This window comes from Meles meles, chromosome 14, assembly GCF_922984935.1.
Source record: "Meles meles chromosome 14, mMelMel3.1 paternal haplotype, whole genome shotgun sequence".
NCBI classification, from domain to species: Eukaryota; Metazoa; Chordata; class Mammalia; order Carnivora; family Mustelidae; genus Meles; species Meles meles.
Window position 1 is genome coordinate 63,689,948 of NC_060079.1, and position 27,020 is coordinate 63,716,967.

General features: G+C 34.1%; 1 pseudogene; it reads right to left on the bottom strand.

Moving 5' to 3' along the window:
• LOC123956089 overlaps positions 1-23,875 on the bottom strand; it is an 84,668-nt pseudogene extending 60,793 nt beyond the window's left edge.
• Between the last annotated feature and the right edge of the window lie 3,145 nt (positions 23,876-27,020).

The window sequence follows — 27,020 nt, forward strand, 5'->3', positions numbered from 1 at the left end:
CCCTTATGCTAATGAGAGTTAAGCCATCTCTGAAATATTCCCAGAAATAGTAAAGATTATTTTAATCCTTTACCCAATATGCACCAGGAATGGGGAAGTAGAATAGTCACCAGAAGCAAGTTTGTTATTGTGATTGATGTGAGGCAAATATCAGAGCTAAGAGCCTTATCAGAACCATTTGGAGTACAGCTAACATCATAAGCATGTTGTTTGCAATCACCGGATTTCATACAATTCCCCAATATATATATATTTGGAAATAATCTGAAACTAAAGATTACATTAAAGCTTGGAAAATCACAGTTTCATTCTGGCTTCAACCTGTTCTTCAATCAGATCAGTGGATAGATATAAATAACATGAAATCGTGCTTATTTTTATTTATTTATTTATTTATTTATTTATTTATTTATTTATTTTCAGCATAACAGTATTCATTGCTTTTGCACCACACCCAGTGCTCCATGCAATACATGCCCTCCTTATTACCCACCACCTGGTTCCCCAACCTCCCACTCATGCTTATTTTTTCATTGCTTCTGTCTTTTGGGTTTTTGTATATGTGCTGCCGAAGTGAGCACTGTCTTTTGGGTTGTTGTTTGCTTATTTGTTTTTCATCTTTTTTTGATCAGAGGCCATTGAGAAAACTGATTTGCAGGAATGGAATTCATTCCAAAATCTTACAAATTGTGGTCTATGGGGACTTTAAGAATAATTCAATATTCACTCTTTTTAATCAGTTTCAGCTTGTTTATTTTCCACATTATTCATAAACCAGGCCTTGATTTTTTTCTCCTGCCTTATTTATAAAGTTCTCTCTCTCTGTCTCCCCATTTCCTTCTTCCCTTTCTTTCTCTTTTTGTAAAATATGTGTTCTGCAAGCTATTTAATGGCCAACTCAAGATAAACCTGACCTCCGATATCTTCTATGATCTATCAGGACTCAGACAGAGTTCTTTCCTAATTTACATCTATTACCACTTCCTCAAAACCTTTTCATTGTCTTTGAAGCCTGAAGTTATTTCATATGTGCGTATTTGATCTACCCTAATACATGAATTCTTTTTGGTATCTGTTATCTTAGGATGCTTTATTCAGTCAATGAAAATTCAATAGATTCCTTGGAAGTACTCTTTACAAAAATGACTTTAAAAAGCCCCAAAATACCTATCCATGTTAATAACCATTCAACATTGTCCCAAATGTTCCATTTTTTATTACATTCTAATTCAATTTAGTAAAATTGCAGCTTAATTACTTCACTTTATAGTTCACAAACTAAAACAGGTTTGCATGTATTATTTCGATTGATCTTAGCTAAATTTCTGGACACTAACACAGGTAGATGTATTTTTTTTTTTTTTCAGTTGCTTGGTTTATGGGACCAAAAGAAAAAAAGGTCAATTGACTTCTCCAGAGTCATATAGTGCTTAGGTTATAAAACTGACACAAGAAATCAGATCTTCCAACATCGAACCTAGACAAGTGTCTTTGCAATTTTCTTTGATGCTCTCCACTTCTTTAGGGATATTACCATATTTTTGTTTACCTGTTACTCAGCTTATAAAGTATGAAAAACATTTAAACATACCTTTGTCTTAAAAAACTTTTGTAAACCAATATCATGAAACTATATTTTACAAATATTATAGGTTTAAATTAGTAAAAATCACATCAATAAAATAAAATACTAAAACTTTCATTATAGATGTAGACTACTTCATTACAAGCCAACCACTCCTAAAGCTGGACAATAATTCCATTAAAATGTCAAGCACTTGTCAATTTTTTCATCATTCCATTAGTACTGGACCAGGTAGATGTAACCCGGCAGCTCAGCTTTTATAGTAAGGCACTGTGCTTTCCTAATGGTGAGAGTGAGATGTGAGAAAACTGTTATCCTGCAAAACTGCCCTTGGATAAGTATGATCAAAAAGAACTGACACCATTTGATCTTATAGCAACACAAATCATTCATAAAACAAACTGTGCTGCACTGACAAGCACATTTGCAGATTCTCACCTTCCTTTTTTTCATTTGTGTTTATGGGCACAACACATGAGCTATTCTACATTCACAAATGATATCCTAAAGGGAAATTATCTGAACCCCTTTCTCAAGGAATCTCAAAGTGCTGAGAAACTATAGCTTTAACTTTTATGAGACTTAGTTACCCTTAAAATGGTGAATCCTTGCTTTGTTAAAAACAAGACATGATATTAGAAAGATACGAGCCCTTGGAGGCAGGAGAAGTTTTCTGTCAGTCAGTCACTGAAATGTACATGTGTTCTAAATCTAGCTGGGAAGATCTAAACTAAAAAGGGATTAAAAAAAAAAAAGTTCCCACTCTCTCAAGGAGCATGAACTAACAGATGAATTAATAAGAAATGTAGATATAGAATTATATACATAGTAGAAGGATACAGATTAGGTATTATGAAAGTTCAGATAAGGGAGAAAGTAGCACAACATTAGGGAGTGTAGGAAATCTTTGTAAATGACAAGACAGTTTTTTGGTGGACTTAGTCATATATAAAAGAGTATAAAGGAGTAAAAAGAGGAAGAAGTAAAAGAGTAAGAAGGGGAATTCTAGATAAAGATAACTAAGTAAGCAGAAGAACAGATATGTGAAATTGTGGGACATATTTGGTGGAAAGTGTGGAAGTCCATTTGCCTAGTAGAAAGTATGCATAACAAGGAGACTTAGACTTCGATAGGGCCAGTTAGGACAACAAATGCAACAAAACATCATGAGTGCAGAGTGAAAGAATTGGATCTTACCTTAAAAATAAGGAGCCATTGAAGGTTTTGAACAGAACAGAATTGATCTGGGGAAGTCTTGTCTGGAACTGACATAAACATTTGTTTAAATGAGTTAGAGAACGACAGTAAGAGAACGAATTTTGAGCCACTACAAATTCACTATTACAGATTAGAGATAAAATATAGAAGAAGAAGGGCTGCTGAGGATTGGTCTCTAAAATGTTCTGGAAGGAACCTTGATAATGCAAGGCAAAAGATTGAAAAATTCACAATTTTTATTTTTTATGTTTTCTTCATCAAAAATCTGGTGGAATTTAATATGAGACAACAGGAGAAAAAAACACAAAACAAAAGAAAATCACTAATTATTAATAAAAATGGTTGTCACTCCATATTTTTATAGGTCAGAAACTTTGGTAGGCATTATACATATATCATTTGGCTTACGATTCTGAAATATTTTTTTTAAAGATTTTTTATTTCTTTATGTAACAGAGAGATCACAAGTAGGCAGAGAGGCAGGCAGAGAGAGAGTGGGGGAAGCAGGCTCCCTGCTGTGCAGAGAGCCCGATGTGGGGCTCGATCCCAGGACCCTGAGATCATGACCTGAGCTGAAGGCAGAGGCTTAACCCACTGAGCCACCCAGGTGCCCCATGATCCTGAAATATTTATGAAAAAACGATTATTCTTATTTTATAGTAAGGAAATAAGGATTCAAAGGGAATAAGTATGTTGCTCACATATCAGAAAGTGCATATGGCAGATCCAAGATTCAATTTTCAGTTTTTCAATCCCAGAAAAACCAAACAATGTTCATTTTGACCCTAACAGGTTATTTATCCATCAGTACTCTTTCCATCCATCTTTTAAACAGACTGTCCAATCAATGACTACTAATCTGCAACACCAGATTTGACAACCTTTGTACTATGATTAATACTAAGTATTTTTATACCTTCTATTTGAACAGTGAACAGCTCTCAGAATAAAACTGTACTTGACCTTTTTCAATCTTCTCTATAAAATCTGAAATCCCTCTCTGTCCCCCATGACATTCACTTTAGAGCTGTTCTTATGTTGTAACATTTTAATAAAGGCTTAAGCTAGTGGCTTTGGTTGGTTTTTCTCTTTCCCCTGTCTGATTCCAGAATAGAGTTTCCTAGAGAAAAAATACTGAAAAAAGAGACAGTAAACACAATGAAGGGAAGAAAGGGAACTGGGATAGAAGAGGTATTATGGAGAATCATGCTTGGAAACTCACTTATAGAGATGTTCTCCAAGGAGTCTGAAGTTCATGATCAGCATTGCAAATAATGTTAGCAACTTTACACTTATCTTGGGAGAGGATTAATACATAAGACTATGCATTCTATTGGAGTGTGAGACAGAAAATAAGAAGTTTCAAAGGTAAGAGCATGATATAGTTGGGCATATGGGAGCAACATGATCAGAGGTGATCATTCTATTTAGAACAAGAAACTAGAGAGCCAAGTTCCTATGAATGCTTGATATCTGAACTAATGGTCCTAATGTTTTGTCTGAATGTCTGATTTTTAAGGTCTCTTTATTTTCTCTACATTTGTGTTAGTTAAAGTAACCACTTACATTTGAGCCATAATATTTAATTTTTTGCTTTTTGTGATATATTTGCAAATCCACTCTGTGTTCTATTTTGTTAGCTCTATTAACTTTGACCATTACTGCAATTGAATTTCCACAATTTGAAACAAACTTTGAAATGAATGAAGAAACCAATTTGAAGATTCCAGAATAGCATAAATGTGTTAAAATTTTTCTGTGAGTATATTAACAAGACCTATTTTAACATTAATATTTGGATTTCATTCAGTTTATTGAATGGGTAAGTTGGTCATCTTCTATAGACATGTATCCTTTGATTCACTTGGCTAATATAGGTTCCGTCATAAAGACAATTTTTTTTATAATGGAAAGTCTGACGTTTTCCGTTGTGAAAATGGTGGACACACCATCAGCCTATTCATAGTGATGGGCTGGTAACTTAAATGTATAGTTTGGATTACTCAAATAGTTTCATTATTGAACTACACAAGTTATAAGTTTACTTTAAAAATAATACTAATAGTTATTATATTATAATTGCTTCTTATTCAGGCTTTGTTTATTTAGTATTTCTTTTCAATTTGTGCAATGAAAACTTTATCCTTTGGACAAAAATAATAGGAAATTCTACGTAAGTGTTTTGTTTCTTTTTTCCCCCCCTAAAAACTCTACCCAAAACTTATCTGATCAGTAGATAACTGAATCAGATATCAAATCAGTAGAAAACTTTAACCAAATTGAGAAAAAAATTCCAGCTTTCTTGACTAGAGTAAATAAGATAATGTCCATTATGTCCCATTAAATTAAAGCTATACACTCAAGATAATGTATTCTCCAAATAGTGAAGATTTTTCATTAAAATTTTGTTTTTCTACAAATCCTAGAAAATAATTTTGATAATAATTCATTGATTGAAATTCCTGTTCCTCCCCCCCGGAATAATAAAAGATCATTTACAATTGATAAAGATATTGGCTTAATTATCAGCAATATATTTTATGTATTGTAAACAACATTAAATAATATCATAGTCTTTAATTTTTTAAATAAAGATATCAATAAAGTAGAGAAAAATTATGATGCTTCAAATTCAGTGATGGTTTCAAATTGTAATCCACTTATTTACTCATTCTAATACTCATTAACACATATTTATTGTGAATATCTAGGTACATTTTATTAAAGCAAAAAAGTAACTGTCTTCATGTAATTGCAGGTAATAGAGGGATAAAATACTTAACTTACAGTTAAAGCAAAGCATAGTACCCAGTTGTCAAGACATTTGCTAACTTGCAAGGAAAATAAAAGCAAAAACAAAGATTGCCAGTCTGGAGTTGCAAATAAGGTTCAATTATGGCTTATATAGTTTCAAAACTGGATACAAAATATTGATAGTAAAATGATGAAAAATAAATACCAAGCAAATATTAACCCAAAGTTAAACCTTATGCACCTATTAGACAAAATATATTATACAGCCATAGCTATTCACAGCGATAAATAGGGTAGCTATACAATGAGAAAATATAGTTTGTCATCACAAAGAAATAATAATTACACAATGATATGGTGTCAAAACTTTAGCTTCAGAAATGTAAGGAAAAAATGACAGAACTGAATGGATAACTTTCTGTATTTTTTTGTGGCTTTTTGGGTATTTTCCCCAAGTTTTCATTTAATTCTGGTTAGTTAACATATAGTGTAATATTGGATTCAGGAGTAGAATTCAGTGATTCATTACTTACATATAATACCCAGTGCTCATCACAACAAGTGCTAAATAGATAATATTTTGAATCACCTACACTTGGTCATATTTAGAAGCATCTCTATGGATTAAGGAGATAAATAAACAAAAAGGATAGAGATTTGAAAACCTCTTGGCAGTCTTAACCTAAAGGATACACTGAAAACCATATCCAACAAATGGAGATATTTTTTACTGGTTACTAGCTAAATAAAAAGATATTTTACTAGATAGTGTGGATATAAGAAATGTATGTCACCAACCACCCGTATTATTCCTCATTTTCCTTATATAGTTGCAAAATAAGATTTTCTCATGTAGAAAACATATCCATACTTTTCAAGTAGATATTACTGATGGTTGGTGATTCCAAAGGAACCAAAATAGTATTTGCAAATATCCTGAATACAAGTATAAATTATATTTCATACTGGAAGAACATTACAACCTAACAAATTTGATATTTAATAATAAAAATAGTACCAACATTTATTGACCTCTTTCTCTATGGACACAATCATAATTGTCCATGTTTCTGGTGAATGTTTTAACTTTATATAGCAACTATATATACAGGAAAAAATAATTTATGTTGTCCCAAATTAATTTCTTAACTCTTTACCTTATAGGTTGGGTATTCAAATATTCTGAATCTTTGTTTCATTATTTCTCATATGAGATTAATAGGCACGAGATAACATGTGTTGTAAATATTAGTGGAGCTCATCTATTCAATATAGGTAACATATTTATTCCCTAAAATATGTTAGAGATTTTTCTGGATCCCAGGGTGGACGTGAGGTTATGACAGGGAATAAAATTCAAAGAAGCCCTGTTTTCAACTTTCAAGTGAAGCAAGCGTGAAGCAATAGATAGTTTATATCTTAAGTTGTGCTAATGGTTATATTGAAAACTGAAAATATACTAAGATGAAATAGAGATTGATGTATGGACTTAAGGGTGTGGTCATGGAAAGACTGATGAGATAAGCCTGAAGGAATTGAAAGAACACGCATCTAGAAAAAGTTGATAGCATGATTGTTATCTGAGTGACATCTGAGTGACAAAGAATATACCAGGGTAAGTGAAGGAAAATGAGTACGTGGGAGTGATAGCCCAGTATGAGAAGGGGCTCAAAGCGTAGGGGAAAGACTGTGTTTTCCTCTGCTTAGATGGGAAACAATACCAGGGGGGTGGTTTGAGCAAAATGTAGGTAATGAACAATGTTCTATGGATGTTACCCTAAGCTGCCATGAGGATAATGAAATCAAAGGCAGCAAATGTGGATGCAGAAATACCAATAAGCATTTTTTTTCATTTTGTATAAGTAATGATGTTGACTTAAAGCAACATTAGGAGAATATGATGTCAAACTGTCAAATCTTCATATATTGGATAATAGATCTCTAGAATTTGTTCATGGGTTAGATCTGGATGCCTGAATATAAATATGAGAAAGAAGCAAAAAGTCCTTCAGTGTGAGTACATAAAAACAAGGAGTTATGAGTTTATGAAAATGGAAAACTAAGGGAGAAGCAGAGTAAAAACCAATACAAGACACTTCTGACCAAAGTGAATTAACAGGGAAGAAATTTATGCTACTACTTGAAATCACTTAAATGTAAAACTGAAAAAAAATATAAAACAACAGTTTTTAAATTTTGGAAATTATGGACTGAAGGACAGTGATTCTGGAAAGACAGGAAACAAACAAGATGAGCCCCATGACTGGGAAGCTTATTCCTTGAGAGAGTTTCCAGAGCTCGGCTCAGGGAGATAGAACCCAATGAATTCCCTGAGCTGAAGAGACCTAGTGGATGAGTGTAGGGGCAAGAAGGCAGAGATTGTAGAAGAGTGAAATTGTGGATTGTAGAAGAATGGCAGTGAAGAAGAAAAAGAAGAGTGAGGCAGAGAGGGCATGATGAAGATCTGGAGAGGCTCTCACACAATTACTCAGCAGAATACTGTTAAGTACATATGTATGAAAAAATACTCAAGGATGAGGGGATAGCAAGACAATGGAATTAAAGGGGAATGGAATCTAGAGTTAACATTCGTATCTCATAAAATGGCTGGATCATAAAATAGGTGAGTATATATTTTTTCTAAGAAAAAACAAACCGTTTTCCAAAGTGTGCATATTTTTTACATTCCCAAGAGCAGTGAATGAGTTCAAGTTTCTCTGCATCCTCACAACACTTGGGACGATAAATCTGTAAAATATCAATCATTTTATTAACTACAATGGTATCTCATTCTGGTTGGAATTTGTTTTTCACTAGTTGTTGTTGTTTTTTTAAAAATTTTTAAAAGATTTTTAAAAAAAATTTATTTATTTGACATACAGAGATCACAAGCAGGCAAAGAGGCAGGCAGAGGGGGGGGGGAGGGGGGGGTGAAGCAGGTGCTCCGCTGAGCAGAGAGCCTGACGCAGGTCTCCATCCCAGGACCCTGGGATTATGACCTGAGCCAAAGGCAGAGGCTTTAACCCACTGAGTCACTCAGGCGCCCCAAGTTTTTAAAATTTTTTAAAATTTAAACTTAATTAGCCAACTTATAGTACATCATTAGTTTCAGATATACTGGTCTGTAATTTATCAGTTGTCTCTAACCCCCAGTGCTCAGCACATCACATGCCCTCCTTAATAGCCATCAGGCAATTACCCCATTCCCCCACCAACCTCCCTTCCAGCAGTCCTCAGTTTGTTTATATTAAGTTCTTTTCAGGAGGGTATTTGTCACAACACACACACACACACACACACACACACACGCACACACTTTTGTGTCTGTTCCTATAGAAATAAAAGGCAAAAACCAATTCTTTTTTTCTGTGAAAAGCAATTTTCCTTTTTTTTTCCCCCTTCTTTTGTGAGGATGAGATTTTTGAAAATTATTGCCTGCTTCACTTAGTCAATTTCAGGGTCCCTAGCATAATGATTATTTAATTACATTAAGTTTCTCACAATATTAAATTGTTCATGGAGCTCAATATTTTTGGTCCCTGCTGGATTAGAAAGCAAGGTGTGCTACTAGCATCTCTCACCTCAGGGTAAATCTGTCTCATTCGGATTGCAGACAGGAAAGTTAAGAAAATCTATTGCCTCAGATCAAAGCTTTTGAGCCTGAAGGCAGTGTATCACTTTTTCCTAAACTTGGCACCTCTTACATCAGAAAATCATCTGCCTTCTACCTCCTTCAACTGCAGACATTTGTCAATTCAAGCCTGGGCTGGCATTTTAATTTTTTTAATTATTTCATTTCACAACAGTAATAGATATATGAATGTGTGTGTGTGTAAATAACTTTCTTTGAGAGAGCTTAAATTTCTATGTGCATGCAAACACATATGTGGAGCACACAGGTACACAGTTCACTACTGCACAATAGATTAATTCATTTTTGAAAAACACTTGCAAATATCTAGTTCAGATTATAGAGATGTTATTAGTACATATTTTCCTTTTTAATAAAAATTGCCTTAGGTTTCACTAACTTTCAAAATCAATTTGTAAATAATTTGAATATTAAAAATGATTTTCAATATATACATACAAAAACACACAAATATGCACACACAATAATGTCATATGTGTGCACAGCTTTTAAATCACATATCAAGATTAAGAACAAATTAATGTCTAGATCTCAAAGAGTATGCTGATCAGTGTTCTTTTTAAATAGTTTTACCAACATTTTTCAGAATTTCAAGCTACAGATGCTTCAACATTTTAACAAAGTATTGGACAGTTCAGTGAAAAGTTATATTTTGCTTTTATTATCTGTATACAGCTTGTACATTTGTATTTGTTTAGCTCTTTCACAAGAACAAACCGAATATAGTCAGATTCAATTGACTTCCATTGGGATGTCTGTATCAAGCTTCTCTCTTAGAGTCTTATTTTCCACCCACTGATGGGTTAACAGTCTATGTATTCTTTTTCTTCAAGGTTAGAATTGGACAGAATGAGATAGCTTGTGGTGAGGTACAAGAAATCATTTACTTATAAAGCTTAGATATTAGAGGAGAAAATTTTTAATTTTTAAATTTTTCTTGTTAAAAATTAATTTACTTGTTTATTTTTAAATTTTAATTCCAGTGTAGTTAACAACTGCTATATTTGTTTTAAGTGTACAAGATAGTGATTCATCAGTTCTGTACATTACTCAGTGCTTATCAAAGTAAGTGTACTCTTTAATCCCCAATGTCAATTTCACCCATTCCCCCCAACCTACCTTCTCTCTGGTAACCATCAGATGGGGAAATTTTTAAAACTGAAGACAGACGACTAAACAGTAGAGTAAGCAAATTTCTTTGAGTTCTTTTGAACAGCCACAGTTTCTTATTTCTAGAAACGGATACTTTTACTCTTCCACGAAATAGGTAAGATTAACTAGAATCTCCTTATAAATTCTAGTTTTTCATAAGTGAAATGAAAGTGTAACTCCACAATTTAATGAAGAGATTTTTTTTAAAAGATTTTATTATTTGACAGACAGAGGTCACAAGTAGGCAGAGCGGCAGGCATGGAGAGAGAGAGGGGGAAGCAGGCTTCCACTGAGCAGAGAGCTAGATGCCAGAGATCCCATGACACTGAGTTTATGACCTGAACTGAAGGCAGAGGCTTAACTCACTGAGCTACTCAGGCACCCCTAACACGGAGATTTTAATTAAAATCATAAATAAAAGGGGAAAATCATCACAAAATACATATAACTATAAATTATGACTGTAAATATTAATAAGAAATTAATTCTTAAAATAACATTGTGAAACTGCATATGTGCTTTCTTAATTTTTTTTCAAAAAGTATGATCATACTACATAGACTAGTATACTATCATCCAAATTTTTTACATAACTTCATAGTTTATGTGTAATGATCTAGATAATCCTTTCATGTCCATAAGCATAAATCTATATAAATAATATAATGTCATATTATTGCATTGCATATAAGTACCAATGATAAAAAAATAACAATTTTTTTACTGTTGGACATTTGACTTCCTTTCAATTTTATTTTATTATCATTATAAAATATATAACTACAAAGAACATTGCAAATGAATCTAATGCTGAGTTTTGTCCAAAATGCAAATGTTTAATTCATTATTGAAAGAAAAGATGTAAAAAAACAAAGATGTAATAAGGTAAAATATAAACATATAATGTTGTTTTGAAGTTAGGATACCAATTTACATTTCTAACAATGTGACATAGAATCATTTAATACATCATTTTTGGTAGTAATTACTTTCATTCTTTTAAAAGTTTCACTAACAGAATTCATTGAAACTTGCATCAGAATGCTTTTTTTCTTTAATTACTCATTAGTTTGAAAATATTTAAATATCTATTGGCTGTTGTTTCAAATATGATCTCTTCATAAATTTTAACTATCTTCTTTAAATTCTTTTTCCTATATATTTCTTTTTTTTTAAATATTTTATTTATTTGACAGAGAGAAATCACAACTAGGCAGAGAGGCAGGCAGAGAAAGAGGAAGAAGCAGGCTCCCTGCTGAGCAGAGAGCCGGATGCAGGGCTGATCCCAGATCCCTGAGATCATGACCTGAGCGGAACGCAGAGGCTTTAACCCACTGAGCCACCCAGGCGCCCCTCCTATATATATTTTTTTTGTTTGTTTTGTTTTTTATTTTATTTATTTTTTCAGCGTAACAGTATTCATTCTTTTTGCACAACACCCAGTGCTCCATGCAAAACGTGCCCTCCCCATTACCCACCACCTGTTCCCCCAACCTCCCACCCCTGACCCTTCAAAACCCTCAGGTTGTTTTTCAGAGTCCATAGTCTCTTATGGTTCGCCTCCCCTCCCCAATGTCCATAGCCCGCTTCCCCTCTCCCAATCCCACCTCCCTCCTATATATTTCTTAAAGTGTGTGTATATTATGGGTACTAACCCTCAGAGTATAATTTGTAATTTAGTATTGTAGTTCAACAAATATGAAATTTGTTAATTTTCATGTAGTTAGACCTATCAGTCTTTTTTTTTCTTTTAATTTTTGTTTAAATTCCAGTTAACATACAGTATAATATTTTCAGGTGCACAATTTAGTGATTCAACACGTCCATACAACACCTGGTGCTCATCACAGCAAGTACACTCCTTAATCCCCATGACTTATTTAACCCATTTCCCTCACCCACCTCCCCTTTGGTAACCATCAGTTTGTTTCCTATAGTTAAGAGTCTGTTTCTAGGTTTGCATCTCTCTTTTATTCTCCTATGATCATTTGTTTTGTTTCTTAAATTCCACATATGAGTGAAATTAGATGGTATTTGTCCTTCTCTGGGTTATTTTGCTTAGCATTACTCTCTAGCTCCATCCACATTGTTGCAAATGGCAAGGTTTCATTCTTTTTGATAGCTGAATAATATTCATGTGTGTGTATATATACATATATATATCATGTGTGTGTATATATACACACACATACGCACACTACATCTTTATCATTGGAAGAACATTTGGACTCTTTCCATAATTTGGTTATTGTTGATGATGCTGCTATAAGCATTGGGGTGTGTGTATCCCTTTGGATCAGTATTTTTGTGTTCCTTGGGTAAATAAATACCTAGTAGTGCAATTGTTAAATTGCAGGGTAGTTCTGTATGATCAATTAATCTTTGACAAAGCAGGAAAGAATATCCAATGGGAAAACGACAGTCTTTAAAAAAAAAATGGTGTTGGGAAAACTGGACAGCAGCATGCCAAAGAATGAAACCGGAGCACTTTCTTACACCATAAACAAAAGTAAATTAAAAAATGGATTAAATACCTAAAGGTGAGATATGAAATCATTAAAATCCTAGAGGATAACACAGGCAGTAACTTCTTTGACATTGACAGACCTATCACACTTATTCATTTTTATTGTTTTTTTTAAACTCCTGTCTTTAATGTGAACTTACATCAATTATTTGTACATCACTACTCTTAAATAAGAAACTATACCCTTTAAAACAATGAAAACACTATCCCAAGATCATGTGATCATGTGCTTAATAATTGTTTTATAAGTATATATATGTGTGTGTCAATTATATTTTGATAATTTATTTTGCATTTAAAATTTTAAATTTAATTAATTAATTAAGATTAATTAAATTTAAATTGAATTTAGATTTTAAATTAAATTAAATGTAATTTGAAATTAACTTTGTTAATATGTCAGGTAGAAGAGTGATTTTATTTCCTTTTACCCAAGTACTTTCACCAGTGTTCCAAACACCATTACTAAATTTGTATTTTTATTCTATACCCCAATCTCATTGGTTTGCTTGGGATTTAATATGTTAGTAAATACTCAGTGCATTTGTGAGTTAGTTGAAGGATGGTTGGCATTCTTTGAACATTTGGTCTTGTGAAGCCAGAGTGCTTTGCTATTTTTTGTGTCCTTTGTTATATTTTAATAGTACTTAAGTGTGTCTGTACACATGTATTGTCTATTACTCATTATTTAACTTGAAGATTATGTGGGTTTTTCTTGTTGTTTAATGTACACTTGGCAGTTTCTTTCACCTGGGATGTGAAGTACAAATAGCAGCGAGTCACTTTTGTTTTCCTTTAAAATGCCCTTTAAGAAGCCCTTTTAATAATGGCTGGTCTAAATCTCACATACAGTGTTAGTGACATATTTCTATCTCCAATTCAGTGACATATTTCTATCTCCAATTTATGCCAGTTTAAATATTAATACAGGGCAGCTGATTTATTTTCCCTTAAAATTAATGTTATTTATCAGTATATATCTCCAGAATATTTATAGAAATCTATTTCTAGGATATATCTGCTAGACACTGCTAACTGTTCAGTGAGTAACTCTCAAACTAAGCATCTACCCAGGTTCTACATGACAATCCAGTTCTACCTGAACACTAGGTGTTGTTTCCTCACTTCAGCTAAGACAGTGGAATCTGGGGAAAGCCTGAACTGCAAGGTGAAAGGAAAAACATCTCATTCTAATACATCAGGCCTGAAGCAGTTTTGCTTGTGCCTACCTGTTGTAGAGAGTTTTACAAATACACCTTTCTCTCCTTCCCTCTTTTTTAATGCAAATGGTTATTAATATCTCATTAATTCTTCATTATCTTATTAATTCTCCAAAGCATACAGGATTCTGACGATTTGTATGACTTAAAAGCAATTTAATGGTAGCCATCCTTTACAAAATGACCCACCAACAGTACCTGTCCCCCCTGACTCTAGCCCTGTGACTAACAATTTCTAAATGAACCAAAGTAACATATTGAGTTCAATGCTTCTGTCTTACCGTTTTTTTTTTTTTTTTTTTTTATTTATTTTTTTTTCAGCGTAACAGTATTCATTCTTTTTGCACGACACCCAGTGCTCCATGCAAAACGTGCCCTCCCCATCACCCACCACCTGTTCCCCCAACCTCCCACCCCTGACCCTTCAAAACCCTCAGGTTGTTTTTCAGAGTCCATAGTCTCTTATGGTTCGCCTCCCCTCCCCAATGTCCATAGCCCGCTCCCCCTCTCCCAATCCCACCTCCCCCCAGCAACCCCCAGTTTGTTTTGTGAGATTAAGAGTCATTTATGGTTTGTCTCCCTCCCAATCCCATCTTGTTTTGATTTTTTCCTTTCTCACAGGGAAGTTCCCAGTCTCTTGTTATGACATCCTATCAAGGTTCAATATACATCCAGACTCAAAGCAGTAGATAAGAAGTTGTTTGATCCCCTGATATACTCTTGGCTAGGCTTCCAGCAAATTTTCCTGAAGTGAACCTACATATTTGAATCTCACCTATGCTTGAGATATACCTGTTTTTTTTAAATTTTTATAGTATTATATTTTAAATATATTTCTCAACTGGGTAGAGTATGTGAATTGAAAACCTGTTGTTTTCTGTATATCTGGCTTAAGGAGAATGATTTACTAAATTATTAATTCTAACATGTGTATTTTTATATTTTTGTAAATTATACTTCCTTCTATGAATTTGTTTGTTCATTTTCAGTTGAGTTAATTAATTTGGAAGTCATTTTGTTGGTGGTGAAAGATGAATCCACTTCCAGGTTTTCTATTTTAGAATTCATCTCATTTTTGCCTCTTTTACTGATTGTCTTCATATATTAAACCCTCTCTCCTGAAATACAACAAAGGAACAGATAGGAAACTCAATTTTTGCTACAAAGAAATTCCTCTTGTCTCCCCTCTGTCCTTCTGTCTAATTAGACATTAAAGCTCAAATACTTCTGTGAACACAGCTATGAGACTCTACATGTTCAAATGTTGTACAATGGGTCAAGAAAAATTAAATAAAAATGGTTAATGCTTTATTACATTCAGATAATGCCATTGGACTCTAAAGATAAAACATATCAAGTTTTGTCTTATTCTGTAATAACGTATAAGGGAAAATAAATCAACTGGCTTCAGTTTTCTCAAAACCAACATTCAGTATCACAATCCAACTAAGCAATTCCTACTAGATAGAGAAGGAAAGTGTGATCCATGGATTTTATAACCAGTTCAAAATTCTTTACATACCAAGGCAATATAAATATGGTTTTAAACATGAAAGAACTAATTTTGTGCCCTTGAGTCTGTCTTGAGAAATTAGTGGAGGATGAGCTTCAAACAATGAAGAAATGACTTGGGAAATTGTGGCTAAAGAACTATCTGTGATAATTGAATATACTTATACAAAGAGTAAATATTAAAACAAACACGAGTATTAGAGCAACAGAAATATTGCAAGTGTTATGTCTTCCAGCCATGTAGATATGATCAAATTAAAACAAATTAGCTGAGGAAGAACAAAGAAAATGAGAAATAGTCCACAGATTGTCTCATCTATAATACTGAGAGTCAAATGATATCATTTAGCTGGAATACCAACTACTGAAAGAATTAAAAAGAAAAAAAAGGAGATATAAATGTGCCTGTGTGAGCATTTCCCGGTCCTGGTTAGACACACAAGATTGTAAATGTAGTATCTCTAATTTTGAAAATGTACTTGAGATTTGTATATAAAAAAATTCATGCACCAACATACTACTGTGTACTTCATTTTGTATTTATCCATTATAACCCTGATAAGGTATTTCTATTTATAACAGATATATAATAATACATAGCATATATTGTGCACATGACATACCATTATAACATGTGACTAGATTATAGTTTGAGCTATTAATATGTATGCCTCTAAAACATTCTTGTACATGCCTTCTTCTGCACCTACATGTAAATCTGCATGTACACATAGGAATGGAGTTACTGGGTGAAAGAATAGCTCTATATTCTCATACAAAACAGTATTCTAAAATAGTTGGATTTGGTAAAACAGTTTGACAATTATTTTAAAACTGTACTAAATTTCACTCAGTTATTTTCATAATAGGTATGTTACACAATTGAATTAGCAAACAGTGGTTTATTACTTACTGCATGCTGAATGTAGCTATTACAGAACTGAATAAAATATGGGGCCATCAAGGAGGTCACAGATTTGTTGTAATTAATGGAATTACAGTAATGTATTCAGGCTGCATGTGTCATTAACATGTTTTCTGTATTACTAATATAGCTATTCACTGTAAGATTTCAAACAGCAGACAGTCATGTGTACTAAAACTAGGAATATTGACACGAATAAAAAAATTTTACATTTGTTCTAGGTACCCACTTTGTACAAACCATATTACATCATATTTTTTATTAGATTTAAATTTTGGCATCTTTAATTACAAGCCTCAAGAAAATCAGCAACAAAAATAAAAGGAATAATAGCTAAGCTATTGATATATAAATATAGCTGGATAGAAGACAGATAACCACATACAGAGAAGATGAAAGTACTCCATCTGAAAATAGTACTTCATCTGAAATTCAAACCTTTATGTTCTATAGCTCTATTTTTTGATTGTAATGATATTTAATATTGAAACTGTTTAACTAAACCTTGAAAATAATTTAGGAAATTAATTAGACCCACAAAAATTTCATTAGCTTTGATATTTTTCATAAGCTTCAGTTGGAATCACAACTAGTCCTAAGCCCTGTCAGATACAGGCATATACTCAGGCAAAAATATATTACATGGAGACATATAATCTCATACATTCTCACCACTATGTGAGAGAGCTACATTTCCTCCATATCTGTCCTCTATCTGTACAGGGATTTTGCATATTTGAGTTGATTAGCAGAAAGGGAATTCATTGGGGGTGACTCAGATGGTAAAGCAACTGACTTTTGATTTTGGTTCAGAATGTGGTCTCAGAGATCAAGTCTGGCATGGGACCCCATGCTCAGTTCAGAGTCTACTTGGGATTCTCTTTCTCCTCCCTCTCCTCTCCCTTTGTTCCCTCTCTCTCTCTCTAAAAAAATAAATAAATTCCTTAAAAACAAAAAAAGAAAGAAAGGGAATTCATTGGAATCACCTCTTCAATGTCTTAGCTTGACACCTCCCTCCTGACTTTTGTACAATTGTAATAAATTCCTGATTGATCTATTCTCTACAGTGCTCCCTTCCTCAACTTCATTTCTTCATATCTTCTGGTATAATCATTACGAAATACAGGTATGATTAAGTTTTAAGTTCTTAAAAGACTTGAGCAACTCCCACTTCATATAAGCATTGTTCTACTCCAATGCTTCACACAGTTTGAAACACCAATTATGGATAGAAAAATATTTGCTAGAGGAATGAATGTATTATTATCTGGAAAGATAAACATGGAAAATACTTGCAAATTATATTTTTCATTTTGAATTTCAGTCTCTCTCATATAACATAAAGAATTCCACTTCTCTTTTGGCTGTCCACCTTAGAGAAAAACTTTTCAATTACTGCTCAATTCCCAGGTAAATCTTTACTGCATGCCAAAAATTTGATAGTATCAAAATTTCAACCTTTGTCATCTTTTAGACAACACTAAGTTAGACTCTGATTAGCATTAGTGTATATATTTAACAATATGCTTATAAGTACTATGTTATAAGAATTAAAATTGAGTTAGAGTTGTGATTTTTTCCTAAAGTCACATTTTAAAAAATTTTGCAATGACTTTGAACAAGAATACTGTATGCCAATGGTGTTTACTAGAATTTAGATAAGATCAATCATATTTAGCATATTTTGTGTAGGATGTTGAATCCATATTTTATGCTTATTAACTTATGCATTGCAGAGATACTAATTGCGTAGTTATTGTGTATCAGGCATTATCCATGTCAGAATTCATACTATAATTGAGTGCTTAATTACCATAGTAAGTGACATCTTTGTGTCTCCAATCAGAATCAGAAGAAAAATGCAAATATAAATATTCCCAGATGTCATGAGCTACAAAGACTGGGAACGTTACAAAAACATTAGAAAAGTAATTTCCATGTCTATAAATTTCTATCATTTTATCCTATTCTTTGAATTATAAAGAGTTCAGACAAGCAAAAATTCTTTATCACCAACCAACAGTTTTTCTCCAGGAGGTATTATTTGTTATGGTTATTTTTTTAAAATTATTATTCCAGTTTGATTGCTTTGAATATGGCAGAAGGATCAGATATCTGAAGACATGTTAGGAGGGAAGTAAAGAAGAATCTAATCATAGCACAAACTCAGGGAGAGGACTATTGATTTGATTAAACATTTAGATAGTTTTAACAAAATAATTTGCAATTCCCAAAGCTAAAAGAGGTCATTAGTTTTATGGATGATAACAATTGGAATTCATGTGCCAAATTTTCCAGCTGTTACTGTATGGTTCGCTCTTGATCTATCTGTGTAACATATTATCCCAGTTGTTTGGAACTGAGTTAGAAAAACATCCTTTTGCAAAAGCCGTATATTGAAGTTGACATATTCTACTTATATTTTTTCTATGTATTTTCATCTTAACAGCTGAAGGATTTACTAAATGTCACTGAGACTAAAATGAAAAAAGAGCATGTTGATTACATTTTTATTTTATTATGACTGAATTATTTAAATTTCCCATATGCTTATAATATTGGTGAATGCTAACAGCTTTGAGAAATAAGAATACTGTACATTATTCAATTGCTTCAATACAAAGTTTATTTTAAATGTTGCTAAGGATTAAGATCAATTTTAGCTGTAATTTAAAGTCATTTAAAAATACTTCATATTAAAGATAGATGACATGCTTTATCTTCTTATCTTTCACCATTTTTGCAAAAATTTTTACGTGATCATCAGATAGCTAAGAAACAAGACATATACTAACCTCAAGTTCTTATCTTTTCATTTTATTCATAGAAAAATAGTAATTAAGAAATATACAAATTCTTGTAGACAGAATATAAATAGTTACGTTTATGCTATAGTTGAACTGATGTTGTTTTAATTACTTACAGAAACAGTGCTAAAACTTTGAAATTTTGGGGCGCCTGGGTGGCTCCGTGGGTTAAAGCCTCTGCCTTTGGCTCAGGTCATGATCCCAGGATCCTGGGATCCAGCCCCGCATTGGGCTTTCTGCTCAGCGGGGAGCCTGCTTCCTCCTCTCTCTGCCTGCCTCTCTGCCTACTTGTAATTTCTGTCTGTCAAATAAATAAATAAAATCTTAAAAAAAAAAAAACCTTTGAAATTTTGTGATTATATGTCTTAATTTTTAAATAAACAAGAGCACATAAACGTTATAATAGTACTCAATTTATTTAGACATAAGCAAACCTCTACATATCAAAAACATTTACTATAGCAGATGATGAAAAACTTTTTTCAGAGAAAGTTAAAAAAAAACGAAAAGTTGAAGTCCACTACCATTCTTTTGGGAAATGGAATAAAATGTATAATCATATATTAAACATTTGTCAACATCACCAAAACTACAGAGCTTTTTCATTTGGTAACTGTAGAATTAAACAAGTTTCTGACTCTCAGTGATCCTCAATATCTTAATTAAATTAATCTACTTTTCCTGAAATGAAATAATTTTTCATAGGGGTAAAATAAGGATTAAAATAAATAATGTAAGTATGCTGCTTATTAAAAATTAACATGTATGGACCATTTAAACAATATTAGCTACTATCATTAGTATTATTATGGATCACTATTTTGTTGTATATTCATTACACTTTGACAGATGAAATATTGCATTAAAATGAAATATAATACACATCATTGTTTTAAAGCACTTTAAAATCTATTTTGGAAACCAGAATGTTAATAAGTAAATAAGAATGCACACTAACACATATACCTGAGCACAAGAATAGAAATATTTGGTTAATAGGTAAATGATAACAACCCTGCTAAACATATGAAGTATTCTAAAAATTATTGCAGGTTCTAAAATTACAGGTTATCCAAAACCTTGTTAAGGAAAAAAAAATATGCAAAGCATGTCATAATTCCCATTGCTAAATGACTATGTATCTGTAAGTAGAAAGTAAGAAATAAGGCTAAGATATTTTTTTGGTGGTGGTGGGACAGGGGAGGGAGAGAGAATCTGAGGCAGGCTCCATGCCCAGCAGGGAGCCCAGTGGGTGTGGAGCGGAGAGCTGGATCTCATATCCTTGAGCTCTTGACCTGAGCCTAAATCAAGAGTCAGATGCTTAATGAACTGAGCCACCCAGGCGCCCCTAAGAAAATGTGAATGAGTTTGAAGGTGGCATATGGCTTGCTTGCTCTCTCTCTCTCTCTCACTATATGTGTGTGTGTGTGTGTGTGTGTATCTATATCTATATCTATATCTATATCTATATCTATATCTCTACCTAGATCCGATAAGTGACTCCTTAATTTTTACTGTAGAAAAAGAAGTAACTCCACCTGCATCATTCAGCAATATTAGCCCAAAAAAGATAAATTTGAGGATCCTTATTTTCTAATAAGTAATGCATCACGGTATACTCATTCTTAATCTCTTGGCAGTCTCACACTAAAACCTGAGGGGTGAGGCATTGCATTATGTTCTAACCTCCTCTATGACTAGACAGAAGGTACTGCTTATATAAAGGAGTGGCTGTTTTATTCTAATTACAATCATTTTTGTATTCAGGTGTTTAAATATACAAAAAAAAAAGAAAGAAAGAAAGAAAGAAATGCTTATGTCTCCAAAGAGATGATCATTATTGGCTACTGGCTAGATTTATTGAGAGGAGTTGGAACATGTACTAGAACTGAAAAAGGAATAGTATATATCACAGACACATCGAATGACATTGTGATTGAATTCTAGATTCTAATTTTTTTTTTTCCAAAGATTTTATTTATTTATTTGACAGACAGAGATCACAAGTAGGCAGAGAGGCAGGCGGGGGGGTGGGGGGGAGGAGGAAGCAGGCACCCCACTAAGCAGAAAGCCTGATGCGGGGCTCGATCCCAGGACCCTGAGATCATGACCTGAGCCGAAGGCAGAGGCTTAACCCACTGAGCCACCCAGGTGTCCCCCCTTTTTTTTTTTAAGATTTTATTTATTTATTTGACAGAGAGAGAGATCATAAGTAGGCAGAGAGGCAGGCAGAGGCAGAGGGGGAAGCAGGCTTCCTGCTGAGCAGAGAGCCCAATGCTAATTTTCAACAGTGTTGTAGAATCTTCAATCTCTAAGGTTTCATACTATTTTCATAGTAGAAATATATTCACAGATGGCATCCAAGTTTTGATTTTATTAATATTTAAATAGGTTTTATATATAACATTGAATCAAATTAGTTGTTAATAAACTTTTTATTTCATATTTACTTTAGCATTCTGTTCCCAAAACAGATTTACTCCATATAGTTTCAATATAGTATCTAAAATTCATGAAATACTACCCTCCTTAAACTACAAGTCTTGAGCAACTAGACCTAATTTAGCTATATTTACACCAGTTAGCAACCCACCATAAAACAGATACCCAAAATAAGATCAATAATAGGTAATTTGAGGTGTCATCTGCAAAAGATTGGATGAAGTATGTTTTTAAAATTTATTTATTGGGGCACCTGGGTGGCTCCATTAAATGATTTAAGCAACCATCGAGGACTCAGGTCAGGATCCTGGAGTCCCAGGATCGAGTCCCAGGATCGAGTCCCACATTGGGCTACTTGCTCCGCGGGGAGTCTGCTTCTACCTCTGACCTCTCCCTTCTCATTCTCTCTCTCTCTCTCTCTCAAATAAATAAATAAAAAGAATTTATATATTTATTTGAGAAAGAGACACAAGAAGCGCACAAGAGAGAGCACAAGCATGGGTGGGGGAGGGCAGAGGGAGAGGTGCCCCAAGTGTAGCTGGGGTATTGAGGAACAAAAAGAAAATGAATTTAGCATCCTTTAGTCACACGGGGTTTTGACCACCTCCTGGACAGATCAGTTGCTAGAATCCAGATACAGAACAGTGGATTTGTGAACTATGGTACTTGAAGCAACAAATTTCACACAGGAATGCAGCTTGCCCATGGTGATTGCACAAGAGAAACTCATGGAAATAAATAACTGAATCCATACTTCTCCCTTACTTTGATATTCTTGTATGGTGTGTTAGTCCATTCAGGAGGCTCTGTCAAAGTGTAATAGATCAGATGGCTTATAAACAACAGAAGCTCACAATTCTAAAGAGTGGAAATTCCAAGATCAATCCATTAACAGATTAGGTGTATGGTGACAGCCACTTCCTGACTCATAGATGACAGTCTTCTTACCTAGGGGAATGCTCACTTTCTTGAGCTAATCACCACCAAAAAGCCCCACCTCCTAAAAACATTACACTGGGAACTAGGTTTCAACATAATGGATTTAGGGAACGGAGGACACAACCATTCAATCTGTAGCTTTCCACTACTACCACCTCCCCCCCCTCCAAAAAAAGTTCCTGTCCTTATCACATGCAAAATACAGTAATTGCTTCAGAATAGCCCCAGAGTCTTAACTCATCCCAGCAGGAACTCAAAAGTCTAAAGTTCAAAGTCTCTAAAAATTATCTAAAGCAGATATGGGAAAGACTTAAGGACTGATTCATTCTGAGGCAAATTCCTCTCCCCCTGTGAATGTGTGATCCCAACCTTAGGTGCTTCCAAAAACAATTGTGGAACAGGCATTAAATAGGCATTCCCATTCGCCAAAAAAAAAGAATAGGAAAGAATAAAGGGCTGGCAGTTCCTAGAGAAATCCAAAATCTAAGGAAAAACAGCATTAAACCTTCAGGCTTAAGAAGATCCTTTCAGCTGGATGCTAGGCCTTCCAGGCACACTGGGGTTGTGGTCCCCCTTCCTTAGGTCTTGGATTGAAGTCTGGGATTGGAGGTTGGGATTCCCCTTAGGTGATTGTTTTGTGGCTCTTCTGGCACCTTAGTTCATCAGGATGGAATGGTCAACGGGTGATTTTTCTGGTCTGGACTCTTTGACCTGGCTTTCCCTTCTCCAGGACTCTGCAGAGTCCTTGTCCTCTGAAATGGACGGTTCAACTTAAGTACTCTGTGTGTCAACAGAAAAGGCATCACAAACACTGCCACAGTTTACTGCCTTCTCCCCCTGTAGTGTACCGGCTGTCCCTGTGCCATACGGAGGCCTGCAGAGCTACTGGTTGCTCTTTTGTAGTTGTTTGAGATGCAGGGAATGGAGTCCACCATGTGAGAAGGAGCCATGAATGCCAGCACCCTTCTTTTGGAATCACTCGGCCTGCTGGACCTTACACTCAGAGCCTGTGATAGGAGGAACAGCACTGAGGATCTGTGAATTGCATTTAAGGTCATTCTTCCAATGCCTGGAGCAGTAGCTTCTGGCTTCTGGTTCAGATGGCTGATTAATCTCCTTATCAAATGGTCATTTGGCCACATCCTTGTTGTTCTTTCCCAAACAGGCTTTCCTATTCCTTTCTATAAAAATTGGCTGAGAATTCCCTCCAGATCTTAAAGTTCTGGTTTCTTTTTGGTTAGTAATTCCATCTTTAAGCCACTTCTCGCTGATCACATTTCACTACAAGCAGTCAGGAAGAACCAGGTCCCATGTTCAACACTTTGCTTAAAGATTTCCACAGCCAAATATCCGATTTCATTTCTTGCAATTTCTATTTTCCACAAAGCATCAGAACATGAACACAATTCAGCCAAGTTCTTTTTCAATTTATAACAAGGATCGCCTCTCATCCAGTATCCAATAACCTCTTCCTCATTGCTGCCTCAGAACTCATCAGAATGTCCTTTATTGTCCATATTTCTTCCAACATTCTGTTTGGGATTACTTAGGTGTTCTCTAAGAGCCTGAGGATTTTGCTACAGCTGCCCTCTTTTCTGCCTGGGGATTTATCCGAGAAGTGTTTGAAGATCTGTTCAGTGTAAAGTAAGCTCTAGATGCACCTCCATACTTTTCCAGCCTTGATCAAGAGTTTGTTACTACTGTTACAGCAGTATACTCACTTCTTGATACTGATGTCTCTCTTCATCTGTTCAGGTCTGTAACAAAAGACTGTAGTTTGTGGCCCATGAACAACAGAAACATTTCTCACAATCCTGAAGCCGAAGAGGTCTGAGATCAAAGCACCTACAGATTCCATGTCTGGTGGGCTCCTTCCCCTCCTTGGTAGGTAGCCCTTTTAATCCTATGTTCTTACATGACAGCGGGAGGAGGAAGCTAGCTCTCTGGGCATTTTTATAAGGGTACTAATCTCATTTTTGAAGGTTTTTCCTTTACCATCTAATCATCTCCCAAAGGCCCTACTGCCAAATATCATCACACTGGGGATTAGGTTTCAACAATGTGCATTTTAGGGGAGACACATTTTAGGGGAGTCTGTAGCACAGAGTTTCCTGTTGGCCAAATAAACTGGGATCCAGACAGTAAGGGTGGTACTTAATGTGACCTGTATAGGTCAGACTCTTAATACATAGGAAATAATGAAAAAGAATGAAAGATCCCAGACACAAAAGGAAAAAATCATGGAACATCACTTTTAATTACAATTTAAATTATCACTTCAATCAATAATATCAATTTATAGATATTTATTAAAAGTTAGCAATAAGCAAGTTACTGGGTTTGACTAAATAAAAGATTAGCATATGGTATTCTTACTTTCAAGAAATAGAAAGTTCATAAAGGAAATGTAACAAATATAAGTGTTATAAGACTGGAGGTGTAAAAATACTGTGAGAACTATAAACAGAATGTGAAAGAACTGATGACAGAGTAAATAAATCCCTATGTATAAGTCGCAAAACATTTACAATAGGGAGAAAGAAAACGGAAATGAAAATTTCTTAACAATTTTAAGAAACATTAGGAATCTGAGAAGAAGGTAATAGCAAAAGCAAAAGAACAGAGGTGGATCTGCAATTTAATGATGTAGTTTCTTTTGCTCATTCACTCCAATACTAGCTTTCTACAAAATTATTCCTATCTTGCTTAATTTACCCGCCTTTCCAATCTTCTGAGATGCTAGTACTGTCCTGAGTCCCACTTTCCTCAATTATCCATTCTACACCCAGACATTCACTACATAATCAGAAATAAATTAATACTAGTCCCCTTGACTTCACTGTCTCAGTTAGCTTCCTATTTGTCTCTTTATATCTGATTGAATAGCTTTAGTTGAATAACATGGCCACAGAATGAAAGGTTGTGGTCCCTCAAATGCATGTGTTAAAACCCTAGGCCCCAATCTGATGTATTTGGAGGTGGTGTCTTTGGGAGGTGATTAAGTTATGAAAGCTGAAACCTCATGAACCCTCAAGATCGATGTCTTTATAAAGAGACTCCAGAGAGCACTCTTCTCCTTTCTACCATGTGAAGGCACAGAGTTAGAAGGGCTATCTGGGACCTGTAAAGTGGGCTTTCATCAGACACTGAAGTTACCAGTGCTTTGATCTTGGACTTCCCACATCAGGAACTTTGAGAAATAATTTATTTTGTTTACATGCTATCCAATCTATAGCATTTTTTTTAGTAGCCCAAACAGACTAGGAAAATGATATTTTCCTTATAGTAATTTTTTTTTTTTTTTTTTTTTTTTTTTGGTGAGAATGCTTCTGTTGACTTAGTCTTATCTGCCATGCTGGTAAGTTTTCTCCCTATTTTCAACAAATGTCATGGAATTAAAACTTGCCAAGTTGTGATTTGTTCCTTTTCTGGTTTTATCTCTTGTATCCAAATATTTCACAACTTCTGCCAAAGTGACAATGATAAGAATAAAAAATAATCTCAATTTTAGATCCAAAGAGTTTGTAGTTAACTTATCAGGTAGTAAGGAAATACATAATATTTTGAAGTCATGTTAGGAGCTGAGCTTTAGAAAGATGGCTAAATTATTAAGTGTGTAGAAAAAGTTGTGTTAGTGCAGAATGGAGGTTGGTATGGAAACAGTAAATCAGGGAAGATATGATTATGTGACAGAAACAATGAACACACTAATCTTAATGGACTAAAACAACTGCAATTATTTCTTCATACCACATTTCTATTACAGATCAGCCACAACTCTCTGTTTATCATAGTCAATCAGAAATTCAGGCTGACAGGCTGCATCTCAAAACATGTTACCATGATTACAGAGGCAGGAATAGAGAATGAAATGAGCAGCACCCAAGGATCTGCCCAAAAGTATCAACATTTACTTCAGTTCATAGTTTATTAGGTAAAAGAAAGTTACATGACTAATTCTAGTTCTTGTGGGAAAAAGTAAAATTAAATGTTCAAGAAAAGAAGAATCAAGCAGACAATGAGAAGAATTAATGACTAACACACACAAGTAATAAAAGGGTGTTGATTGTATTGATGAAGAATAAAATTGAATAGGAATTTTTAAGGTAGGATCTATAGGACAGTTAGAGATGAGATACTGTTTCCATTATTGCTTACATTTATTTTTAGTAAGGTACCTGTATTTTGTCTTTTGCTTCTTAAAGATTTCTAATGTCAGCATCTAATACAGACTTGACTATCTATAGGGTGTGAGTCAAATAGAACCAAAGTAATTCAAACAGTCTT